The sequence below is a fragment of the Papaver somniferum genome, unplaced genomic scaffold, assembly GCF_003573695.1.
Source record: "Papaver somniferum cultivar HN1 unplaced genomic scaffold, ASM357369v1 unplaced-scaffold_92, whole genome shotgun sequence".
Lineage (NCBI taxonomy): Eukaryota > Viridiplantae > Streptophyta > Magnoliopsida > Ranunculales > Papaveraceae > Papaver > Papaver somniferum.
The window spans coordinates 202,080-214,657 of NW_020652304.1; positions in this window are offsets into that span (position 1 = coordinate 202,080).

Here is a 12,578-nt window from a genome sequence, read left to right on the forward strand (position 1 = left end):
TAATGTTGCTGATGTTGTTGCACAGAAAATGTAGAGGCACGTAAACTACGTTGTCCTAAAGGCAATATCGCCTGCCACTCCTCTGAGATGCTACAGCAGTTGGCGAGTCACCTCCAGGATACAATTACAGTTAGTACCCCTCAATGTAGCATACAATGAGGGTACCCTTAGAGCTTGGCAGAACTTAAAACAGTAGAAGAAATGTTTACAGAAAAACAGAGGGAGAGTAGAAGAGATGTTTCTCTGTGGTGTGTCAAATGAGCTCAAGACTCCTCCCTTATATAGTGTAAGACGTTACAAACGAGAGGAAAAATGCATGCAACCAAACCATGCGTATGACAGAAATACTGGTAATGTTGGGTTAAAAACAATGTTGCTTTTGTCAGGCTTAGAGCAGTGTGTTGTCAAGAAGCCAAGCCAAACATGTACGGACAAGAAACCCAAAACAAATACGTACAGACAAGAAAGCCAGGACAAACACGTACAGACAAGGAAAGCAAGACAAACACGTGCAGACAAAGAAGAAGATTCTTCTACATGTGTGTAAAACACGTACCCACACCCACACCCACACCCACACCCGAGCCCGACCCGACCGACCGGACGGACGGCGGCGGCGTGCTTCTGTGCGAAGCACCGCGCGTACGGGAAAGGCAACCTTGCCCTAGTCTAAGCCTTCCCTCCAAGCACAAAAGTATAATGACCCAAGGGCCATACCCTTATAGCCAATTCTATGGTATTTATGTCTAAAACTCTTTAGATTTTAGTCAATGTGGGACTATTGTTTTATCTATTCAAAAGAAAAAACAATTAATGGGCAATAGGTCTAGGGATCAAAACATAGTCCATGGAAAAATTGGTAATTTTAAAGCGTTTTTTCTAACAATCCCCCACATGAATGATAAAACATATCGACGAAATACGAGAAAACATAATACATCAATATTAGGCTAAGGTGTCCCAGAGATTGAACCTTAACATAGTGAGCGGTTACCGGAACTGCTTGTTGTTTCGGTGAACACAATGTCTTGAACCGTCAACAGTGAGTGCAATTCATAAATAACAACCACACTTTGATGTCTCAAGGAAAAAGAAAGCTGCCAAGCTCTTGCCGTTGTGCCCGTTTTGGCAGTGGGCTAAATCCCGGACTTAATGAATGTCTCTAGAGAAAAAGCTCAAATTCTCATAGGAAGCGGCCCCACTTCCAACATCCACATAGGTGAGTCCATTAAGAGTGTCCTGCCACACTCCGCTTTAAGCAAAGCCATGGAACTCATTAAGATCTTGACAGATCATCCTAAAACATGCAGGCATCACTATCATACGGTTACACCATAGGGAGGGACAAAGATAGTGCTTTCTCTCGACATCACCAAAAATTAGTTATCTCATTGAACCTTGATCTTGGAGCTCCATTCACAAGGTTGAGTGTCCTTCATGGCGATTTATTATATGAGCTTGAGTCCCATCCCCTTCGATGTGGATCTAACTACCTCTCTAGATAACCCTTTCGTCAAAGGATCTGCAATATTCTCTTTAGACCTTACAAAGTCTATAGAGATGGTGCCAGTAGAGAGTAGTTGTTTCACTGTCTTGTGTCTTCTTCGAAGATGTATAGACTTTCCGTTGTATACACTATTCTTTGCGCATCCAATAGCAGCTTGACTGTCACAGTGGATTGCGATCGAAGACACAGGCTTGGGCCAGAGTGTAATTCCACCCAGGAAACCTCGTATCCATTCAGCTTCCTCTCCAACTTTCTCCAAGGCTATAAAATCAGACTCCATGGTGGATCGGGCTATACATGTCTGTTTGGTAGACTTCCATGACACAGACGCACCACCAAGTGTGAAGATGTACCCACTAGTATATTTGCACTCATCTGAGTCTGATATCCAGTTAGCATCACAATACCCTTCTAGCACAGCAGGATACTTCCCAAAACTTAGGCAATAGTTTTAAGTTCCTCTCAGGTACCGTAGAACTCTGTAGAGAGCATTCCAGTGATCCTGGCCAGGGTTGCAAGTGTACCTGCTTAATCTACTCACAGTATTGGCAATATCAGGTCTTGTACAGTTCATTAAATACATAAGACTGCCAATAACACGAGAATACTCAAGTTGATAAATACCCTCACCCTTGTTCTTTTTCAATTTGCAAATGGGATCATAAGGAGTAGTTGCAGGTTTAGCATTTTCATGATTAAATCTCTTAAGCACAGTTTCAACATAATGAGATTGACTAAGAATATATCCATCATACATCTTTCTGATTTTCATCCCTAAGATTACATCAGCAGGGCCTAAGTCTTTCATGTCAAAGTTTTCGTTAAGCATGCTTTTAGTGGTATTGATACTATCAAGGTTACTACCTAATATGAGCATATCATCAACATATAGGCACACAATAAAATGAGAATCATCCACAGATTTAATGTAAACACATTTATCATATTCATTAACCTTGAAGCCATTAGATATCATTACATGATTCAATTTTTCATGCCACTGTTTAGGTGCTTGTTTTAAACCATACAAAGATTTTTTCAGTTTGCATACTTTATCTTCAAAACCTTTCACAACAAAACCTTCAGGTTGGTCCATATAAATTTCTTCATTCAATTCACCATATAAAAAAGCAGTTTCAACATCCATCTGATGTATATGCAAATCATAAATAGAAGCAATAGTAATCAGCATCCGGATAGAAGTGATTCTAGTGACCGGTGAATAGGTATCAAAGAAATCTAATCCTTCCTGTTGTCTGTACCCCTTAGATACCAACCTAGCTTTGTGTTTTTCTATAGTTCCATCTGTTCTAAGTTTCCTTTTGAAGACCCACTTGCAACCTATGGTTTTACTACCAGGAGGTAAGTCTACAAGCTCCCAAGTTTCATTTTGTTGAATGGAATCCCACTCATTATTTGAAGCTTCTTCCCAGAAGGGAGCTTCCGGAGAAGTCATAGCTTCCTTATAGGTTTGGGGTTCAGACTCTACCGTAAGAGTCACAAAATCTGGACCGAAACCTTTCTCGGTTCTGACCCTCTTAATTCTTCTAGGTTCGGTTTCAGCATCTAGAGACGGGGGTTGACTAGTCGAAGGAACATCTGAGAGATCATCGCGGACCCTTTTATGAGGTCCAGACCCTAAAGGGAAAATGTGTTCGAAAAACACTGCATCTCTGGATTCCATTATGGTGTTCTCACCAATTACCATGAACCTATAAGCACTAGTGTGCTCAGGATATCCTAGGAAAACACAATCTACAGTTTTAGGTCCTATTTTGGTTTTCTTGGAACGAGGAGTGGCCACCTTGGCCAAACACCCCCACACTTTAAAGTATGCATAGGACGGTTGTCTTCCTTTCCATAACTCATATGGAGTTTTGTCGGATTTCTTAAATGGAACTCGGTTCAAGATATAGCAAGCAGAGAGAATTACTTCCCCCCACAGGTTCGAAGGTAGCCCTGAACTAGCTAACATAGCGTTCACCATATCTATGAGTGTTCGGTTTTTCCTTTCAGCTACTCCATTCGACTCAGGTGAAGAAGGTGCAGTAGTTTCATGAATGATACCATTAAGTTTGCAGAATTCTCCTATAGGTATCACATACTCACCGCCTCGGTCCGACCTAAGAGCTTTAATAGTAACACCTCTTTGGTTTTCTACTTCAAGTTTATATAATTTGAAAGCGTCTAAGGCTTCATCTTTACTTCTAAGAAGATAAACCTGACAGTATCTTGAGTGATCATCTATAAAAGTGATGTACCATTTTTTCCCACCTCTAGTTGGTGTTGATTTCAAATCTCCCAAATCGGAGTGGATTAGTTATATGGGAGTTGTACTACGTTCAACCTTTTTGTTAAAGGGTTTTCTAGCATATTTAGATTCAACACAAATTTCACATTTATGACCTCTGTCAAAGTTTATTTTAGGAATGCAGCCTAATTTAGAAAGTCTTTCAATAGATTTGAAATTAACATGTCCTAGTCTATCATGCCAAACATGTGAGGAGTCACAAACATAAGCAGAAGAAGATGCATTATCATTCAAGTTCAAAGAAAGTACACTAAGCTTAATCATGTTATCAGTGACATATCCTTTTCCTACGAAATCACCACCTTTAGAGATTACAACCTTGTTAGACTCAGCTACAAATTTAAAACCTTTCCCAAGTAAGATGGTTTCTGAGATAAGATTCATGCATATGTCCGGGACGTGATACACGTCATTCAATGCGAGAGTTTTTCCTGAAGTGAGTTTTAATTCAACCTTGCCTTTTCCCACCACTTTAGAGGTAGAAGAGTTTCCCATAAACAATTTCTCATCGTCTCCTACTTTGTTATAGGAGGAGAAAGCAATTCTGAACTTACAGACATGCCTAGTGGCTCCAGAATCAAGCCACCAGTCTCTCACATTGGTCACATTAGAGAAAAGGTTGACTTCAGACACCATGCCAGTAAAATATCCAGAATCATCTACTACGTTTGCCTTATTTTTCTGTTTAGGATCATTTTTGGTCTTTTTAGGTGCCCTGCAATCTTTGGCCATATGACCAGTTTTCCCACAGTTATAGCAGTCGCCTTTGATGGTGTTTTTGGAGACACCACCCTTTGGCTTAAGATGGTTACCTTTGGAGTTACGTTGTTTGTTACGTTTACCATTTTTGCTGGATTCTCCATGCCTTTTCTTTGACGCAGCATTATCGTCCAGGACATGAGCTTTGTTTGACATGTCTTTGCTCAGCATCAGGCTCTTGTCCTTGCAGCACAGAAGTTCCTCCACCTGGATCTTTTTCCCCAGCTCCACCATGGTGATTTCACGATTCTTGTGTCGCAGCCTCCTCTTGTACTCGTTCCATGAGGGTGCTAGCTTTTCAATCACTGCAGATACTTGTATAGATTCATCAATATGCATGCCTTCAGCAAGAATTTCTTTGATGAGTAGCTGGAGTTCGACGAATTGTTCTACAACAGGCTTTTCATCAGTCATCTTATATTCCAGGAACCTAGCCACCAAGAACTTCTTGCTTCCAGCAGCTTCAACAAGATATTTTTCTTCTAGGGCTTCCCATAGATCAAAAGCAGTAAAATTCTCTTTTGCATTATAAAAGTCGTACAAGGAGTCATCCAGACAGTTAAGAATATGGTTTTTGCACATGTAATTTTTCCTAGTCCACCTATCTAGTCTATCTTCATAACCACGGTCATGAAGCCTTCTTGAGGGTCTTTCTAAGGCAACTTCATCTAGCCTTTGGTCTTTTAAGAAGAATAACATTTTGGACTGCCATCGTTTAAAGTCTTTGCCACTAAACTTTGGGGGTTTGTCTACAGTACTCTTTCCCATGTTGTTACAAAATATAGTAAAGAGGATATTGCCTTTAGATTGTTGGAGAAAATACTAATAATGTAACTGAGAAGAAGATACTTAGCTCAAAATAATGTTGCTGATGTTGTTGCACAGAAAATGTAGAGGCACGTAAACTACGCTGTCCTAAAGGCAATATCGCCTGCCACTCCTCTGAGATGCTACAGCAGTTGGCGAGTCACCTCCAGGATACAACTACAGTTAGTACCCCTCAATGTAGCATACAATGAGGGTACCCTTAGAGCTTGGCAGAACTTAAAACAGTAGAAGAAATGTTTACAGAAAAACAGAGGGAGAGTAGAAGAGATGTTTCTCTATGGTGTGTCAAATGAGCTCAAGACTCCTCCCTTATATAGTGTTTAAGACGTTACAAACGAGAGGAAAAATGCATGCAACCAAACCATGCGTATGACAGAAATACTGGTAATGTTGGGTTAAAAACATTGTTGCTTTTGTCAGGCTTAGAGCAGTGTGTTGTCAAGAAGCCAAGCCAAACATGTACGGACAAGAAACCCAAAACAAATACGTACAGACAAGAAAGCCAGGACAAACATGTGCAGACAAGGAAAGCAAGACAAACACGTACAGACAAGAAATCCAAGACAAACACGTGCAGACAAAGAAGAAGATTCTTCTACATGTGTGTAAAACACGTACCAAAAGTTTCAGCAAAAAGATAGGATCTAATGAACCCACACCCACACCCGAACCCGAAACCGAGCCCGACCCGATCGACCGGATGGACGGCGGCGGCGTGCGTGCTTCTGTGCGAAGCACCGCGCGTACGGGAAAGGCAACCTTGCCCTAGTCTAAGCCTTCCCTCCAAGCACAAAAGTCTAATGACCCAAGGGCCATGCCCTTATAGCCAATTCTATGGTATTTATGTCTAAAACTCTTTAGATTTTAGTCAATGTAGGACTATTGTTTTATCTATTCCAAAGAAAAAACAATTAATGGGCAATAGGTCTAGGGATCAAAACATAGTCCATGGAAAAATTGGTAATTTTAAAGCGTTTTTCCTAACAATCCCCCACATGAATGATAAAACATATCGACGAAATACGAGAAAACATAATACATCAATATTAGGATAAGGTGTCCCAGAGATTGAACCTTAACATAGTGAGAGGTTACCGGAACTGCTTTTTGTTTCGGTGAACACAATGTCTTGAACCGTCAACAGTGAGTGCAATTCAGAAATAACAACCACACTTTGATGTCTCAAGGAAAAAGAAAGCTGCCAAGCTCTTGCCGTCGTGCCCGTTTTGGCCGTGGGCTAAATCCCGGACTTAATGAATGTCTCTAGAGAAAAAGCTCAAATTCTCATAGGAAGCGGCCCCACTTCCAACATCCACATAGGTGAGTCCATTAAGAGTGTCCTGCCACACTCCGCTTTAAGCAAAGCCATGGAACTCATTAAGATCTTGACAGATCATCCTAAAACATGCAGGCAGCACTATCATACGGTTACACCATAGGGAGGGACAAAGATAGTGCTTTCTCTCGACATCACAAAAATTAGTTATCTCATTGAACCTTGATCTTGGAGCTCCATTCACAAGGTTGAGTGTCCTTCATGGCGATTTATTCTATGAGCTTGAGTCCCATCCCCTTCGATGTGGATCTAACTACCTCTCTAGATAACCCTTTCGTCAAAGGATCTGCAATATTATCTTTAGACCTTACAAAGTCTATAGAGATGATGCCAGTAGAGAGTAGTTGTTTCACTGTCTTGTGTCTTCTTCGAAGATGTATAGACTTTCCGTTGTATACACTATTCTTTGCGCATCCAATAACAGCTTGACTGTCACAGTGGATTGCTATCGAAGACACAGGCTTGGGCCAGAGTGTAATTCCACCCAGGAAACCTCGTATCCATTCAGCTTCCTCTCCAGCTTTCTCCAAGGCTATAAACTCATACTCCATGGTGGATCGGGCTATACATGTCTGTTTGGTAGACTTACATGACACAGACGCACCACCAAGTGTGAAGATGTACCCACTAGTGGATTTGCACTCATCTGAGTCTGATATCCAGTTAGCATCACAATACCCTTCTAGCACAGCAGGATACTTCCCAAAACTTAGGCAATAGTTTGAAGTTCCTCTCAGGTACCGTAGAACTCTGTAGAGAGCATTCCAGTGATCCTACCCAGGGTTGCAAGTGTACCTGCTTAATCTACTCACAGTATATGCAATATCAGGTCTTGTACAGTTCATTAAATACATAAGACTGCCAATAACACGAGAATACTCAAGTTGATAAATACCCTCACCCTTGTTCTTTTTCAATTTGCAATTGGGATCATAAGGAGTAGTTGCAGGTTTAGCATTTTCATGATTAAATCTCTTAAGCACAGTTTCAACATATTGAGATTGACTAAGACTATATCCATCAGACATCTTTCTGATTTTCATCCCTAAGATTACATCAGCAGGGCCTAAGTCTTTCATGTCAAAGTTTTCGTTAAGCATGCTTTTAGTGGTATTGATACTATCAAGGTTACTACCTAATATGAGCATATCATCAACATATAGACACACAATAACATGAGAATCATCCACAGATTTAATGTAAACACATTTATCAGATTCATTAACCTTGAAGCCATTAGATATCATTACATGATTAAATTTTTCATGCCACTGTTTAGGTGCTTGTTTTAAACCACACAAATATTTTTTCAGTTTGCATACTTTATCTTCAAAACCTTTCACAAGAAAACCTTCAGGTTGGTCCATATAAATTTCTTCATTCAATTCACCATATAAAAAAGCTGTTTTAACATCCATCTGATGTATATGCAAATCATAAATAGAAGCAATAGCAATCAGCATCCGGATAGAAGTGATTCTAGTGACCGGTGAATAGGTATCAAAGAAATCTAATCCTTCATGTTGTCTGTACCCCTTAGATACCAACCTAGCTTTGTGTTTTTCTATAGTTCCATCTGTTTTAAGTTTCCTTTTGAAGACCCACTTGCAACCTATGGTTTTACTACCAGGAGGTAAGTCTACAAGCTCCCAAGTTTCATTTTGTTGAATGGAATCCCACTCATTATTTGAAGCTTCTTCCCAGAAGGGAGCTTCCGGAGAAGTCATAGATTCCTTATAGGTTTGGGGTTCAGACTCTACCGTAAGAGTCACAAAATCTGGACCGAAACCTTTCTCGGTTCTGACCCTCTTACTTCTTCTAGGTTCGGTTTCAGCATCTAGAGACGGGGGTTGACTAGTCGAAGGAACATCTGAGAGATCATCGCGGACCCTTTTATGAGGTCCAGACCCTAAAGGGAAAATGTGTTCGAAAAACACTGCATCTCTGGATTCCATTATGGTGTTCTAACCAATTACCATGAACCTATAAGCACTAGTGTGCTCAGGATATCCTAGGAAAACACAATCTACAGTTTTAGGTCCTATTTTGGTTTTCTTGGAACGAGGAGTGGCCACCTTGGCCAAACACCCCCACACTTTAAAGTATGCATAGGACGGTTGTCTTCCTTTCCTTAACTCATATGGAGTTTTGTCGGATTTCTTAAATGGAACTCGGTTCAAGATATAGCAAGCAGAGAGAATTTCTTCCCCCCACAGGTTCGAAGGTAGCCCTGAACTAGCTAACATAGCGTTCACCATATCTATGAGTGTTCGGTTTTTCCTTTCAGCTACTCCATTCGACTCAGGTGAAGAAGGTGCAGTATTTTCATGAATGATGCCATTAAGTTTGCAGAATTCTCCTATAGGTATCACATACTCACCGCCTCGGTCCGATCTAAGAGTTTTAATAGTAACACCTCTTTGGTTTTCTACTTCAAGTTTATATAATTTGAAAGCGTCTAAGGCTTCATCTTTACTTCTAAGAAGATAAACCTGACAGTATCTTGAGTGATCATCTATAAAAGTGATGTACCATTTTTTCCCACCTCTAGTTGGTGTTGATTTCAAATCTCCCAAATCGGAGTGGATTAGTTCTAGGGGAGTTGTACTACGTTCAACCTTTTTGTTAAAGGGTTTTCTAGCATATTTAGATTCAACACAAATTTCACATTTATGACCTCTGTCAAAGTTTATTTTAGGAATGCAGACTAATTTAGCAAGTCTTTCAATAGATTTCAAATTAACATGTCCTAGTCTATCATGCCAAACATGTGAGGAGTCACAAACATAAGCAGAAGAAGATGCATTATCATTCAAGTTCAAAGAAAGTACACTGAGCTTAATCATGTTATCAGTGACATATCCTTTTCCTACGAAATCACCACCTTTAGAGATTACAACCTTGTTAGACTCAGCTATAAATTTAAAACCTTTCCCAAGTAAGATGGTTTCTGAGATAAGATTCTTGCATATGTCCGGGACGTGATACACGTCATTCAATGCGAGAGTTTTTCCTGAAGTGAGTTTTAATTCAAACTTGCCTTTTCCCACCACTTTAGAGGTAGAAGAGTTTCCCATAAACAATTTCTCATCGTCTCCTACTTTGTTATAGGAGGAGAAAGCATTTCTGAACTTACAGACATGCCTAGTGGCTCCAGAATCAAGCCACCAGTCTCTCACATTGGTCACATTAGAGACAAGGTTGACTTCAGACACCATGCCAGTAAAATATCCAGAATCATCTACTACGTTTGCCTTATTTTTCTGTTTAGGATCATTTTTGGTCTTTTTAGGTGCCCTGCAATCTTTGGCCATATGACCAGTTTTCCCACAGTTATAGCAGTCGCCTTTGATGGTGTTTTTGGAGACACCACCCTTTGGATTAAGATGGTTACCTTTGGAGTTACGTTGTTTGTTACGTTTACCATTTTTGCTGGATTCTCCGTGCCTTTTCTTTGACGCAGCATTATCGTCCAGGACATGAGCTTTGTTTGACATGTCTTTGCTCAGCAACAGGCTCTTGTCCTTGCAGCACAGAAGTTCCTCCACCTGGATCTTTCCCCATCTCCACCATGGTGATTTCACGATTCTTGTGTCGCAGCCTCCTCTTGTACTCGTTCCATGAGGGTGGTAGCTTTTCAATCACTGCAGATACTTGTAGAGATTCATCAATATGCATGCCTTCAGAAAGAATTTCGTTGATGAGTAGCTGGAGTTCGACGAATTGTTCTACAACAGGCTTTTCATCAGTCATCTTATATTCCAGGAACCTAGCCACCAAGAACTTCTTGCTTCCAGCAGCTTCAGCAAGATATTTTTCTTCTAGGGCTTCCCATAAATCAAAAGCAGTAAAATTCTCTTTTGCATTACAAAAAGTCGTACAAGGAGTCATCCATACAGTTAAGAATATGGTTTTTGCACATGTAATTTTTCCTAGTCCACCTATCCAGTCTATCTTCATAACCACGGTCATGAAGCCTTCTTGAGGGTCTTTCTAAGGCAACTTCATCTAGCCTTTGGTCTTTTAAGAAGAATAACATTTTGGACTGCCATCGTTTAAAGTCTTTGCCACTAAACTTTGGGGGTTTGTCTACAGTACTCTTTCCCATGTTGTTACAAAATATAGTAAAGAGGATATTTCCTTTAGATTGTCGGAGAAAATACTAATAATGTAACTGAGAAGAAGATACTTAGCTCAAAATAATGTTGATGATGTTGTTGCACAGAAAATGTAGAGGCACGTAAACTACGCTGTCCTAAAGGCAATATCGCCTGCCACTCCTCTGAGATGCTACAGCAGTTGGCGAGTCACCTCCAGGATACAACTACAGTTAGTACCCCTCAATGTAGCATACAATGAGGGTACCCTTAGAGCTTGGCAGAACTTAAAACAGTAGAAGAAATGTTTACAGAAAAACAGAGGGAGAGTAGAAGAGATGTTTCTCTGTGGTGTGTCAAATGAGCTCAAAACTCCTCCCTTATATAGTGTTTAAGACGTTACAAACGAGAGGAAAAATGCATGCAACCAAACCATGCGTATGACAGAAATACTGGTAATGTTGGGTTAAAAACATTGTTGCTTTTTTCAGGCTTAGAGCAGTGTGTTGTCAAGAAGCCAAGCCAAACATGTACGGAGAAGAAACCCAAAACAAATACGTACAGACAAGAAAGCCAGGACAAACATGTGCAGACAAGGAAAGCAAGACAAACACGTACAGACAAGAAAGCCAAGACAAACACGTGCATACAAAGAAGAAGATTCTTCTACATGTGTGTAAAACACGTACCAAAAGTTTCAGCAAAAAGATAGGATCTAATGAACCCACACCCACACCCACACCCGAACCCGAGCCCGACCCGACCGACCGGACGGACGGCGGCGGCGTGCGTGCTTCTGTGCGAAGCACCGCGCGTACGGGAAATGCAACCTTGCCCTAGTCTAAGCCTTCCCTCCAAGCACAAAAGTCTAATGACCCAAGGGCCATGCCCTTATAGCCAATTATATGGTATTTATGTCTAAAACTCTTTAGATTTTAGTCAATGTGGGACTATTGTTTTATCTATTCAAAAGAAAAAACAATTAATGGGCAATAGGTCTAGGGATCAAAACATAGTCCATGGAAAAATTGGTAATTTTAAAGCGTTTTTTCTAACAATCCCCCACATGAATGATAAAACATATCGACAAAATACGAGAAAACATAATACATCAATATTAGGATAAGGTGTCCCAGGGATTGAACCTTAACATAGTGAGAGGTTACCGGAACTGCTTGTTGTTTCGGTGAACACAATGTCTTGAACCGTCAACAGTGAGTGCAATTCAGAAATAACAACCACACTTTGATGTCACAAGGAAAAAGAAAGCTGCCAAGCTCTTGCCGTTGTGCCCGTTTTGGCCGTGGGCTAAATCCCGGACTTAATGAATGTCTCTAGAGAAAAAGCTCAAATTCTCATAGGAAGCGGCCCCACTTCCAACATCCACATAGGTGAGTCCATTAAGAGTGTCCTGCCACACTCCGCTTTAAGCAAAGCCATGGAACTCATTAAGATCTTGACAGATCATCCTAAAACATGCAGGCAACACTATCATACGGTTACACCATAGGGAGGGACAAAGATAGTGCTTTCTCTCGACATCACCAAAAATTGGTTATCTCATTGAACCTTGATCTTGGAGCTCCATTCACAAGGTTGAGTGTCCTTCATGGCGATTTATTCTATGAGCTTGAGTCCCATCCCCTTCGATGTGGATCTAACTACCTCTCTAGATAACCCTTTCGTCAAAGGATCTGCAATATTCTCTTTAGACCTTACAAAGTCTATAGAGATGATGCC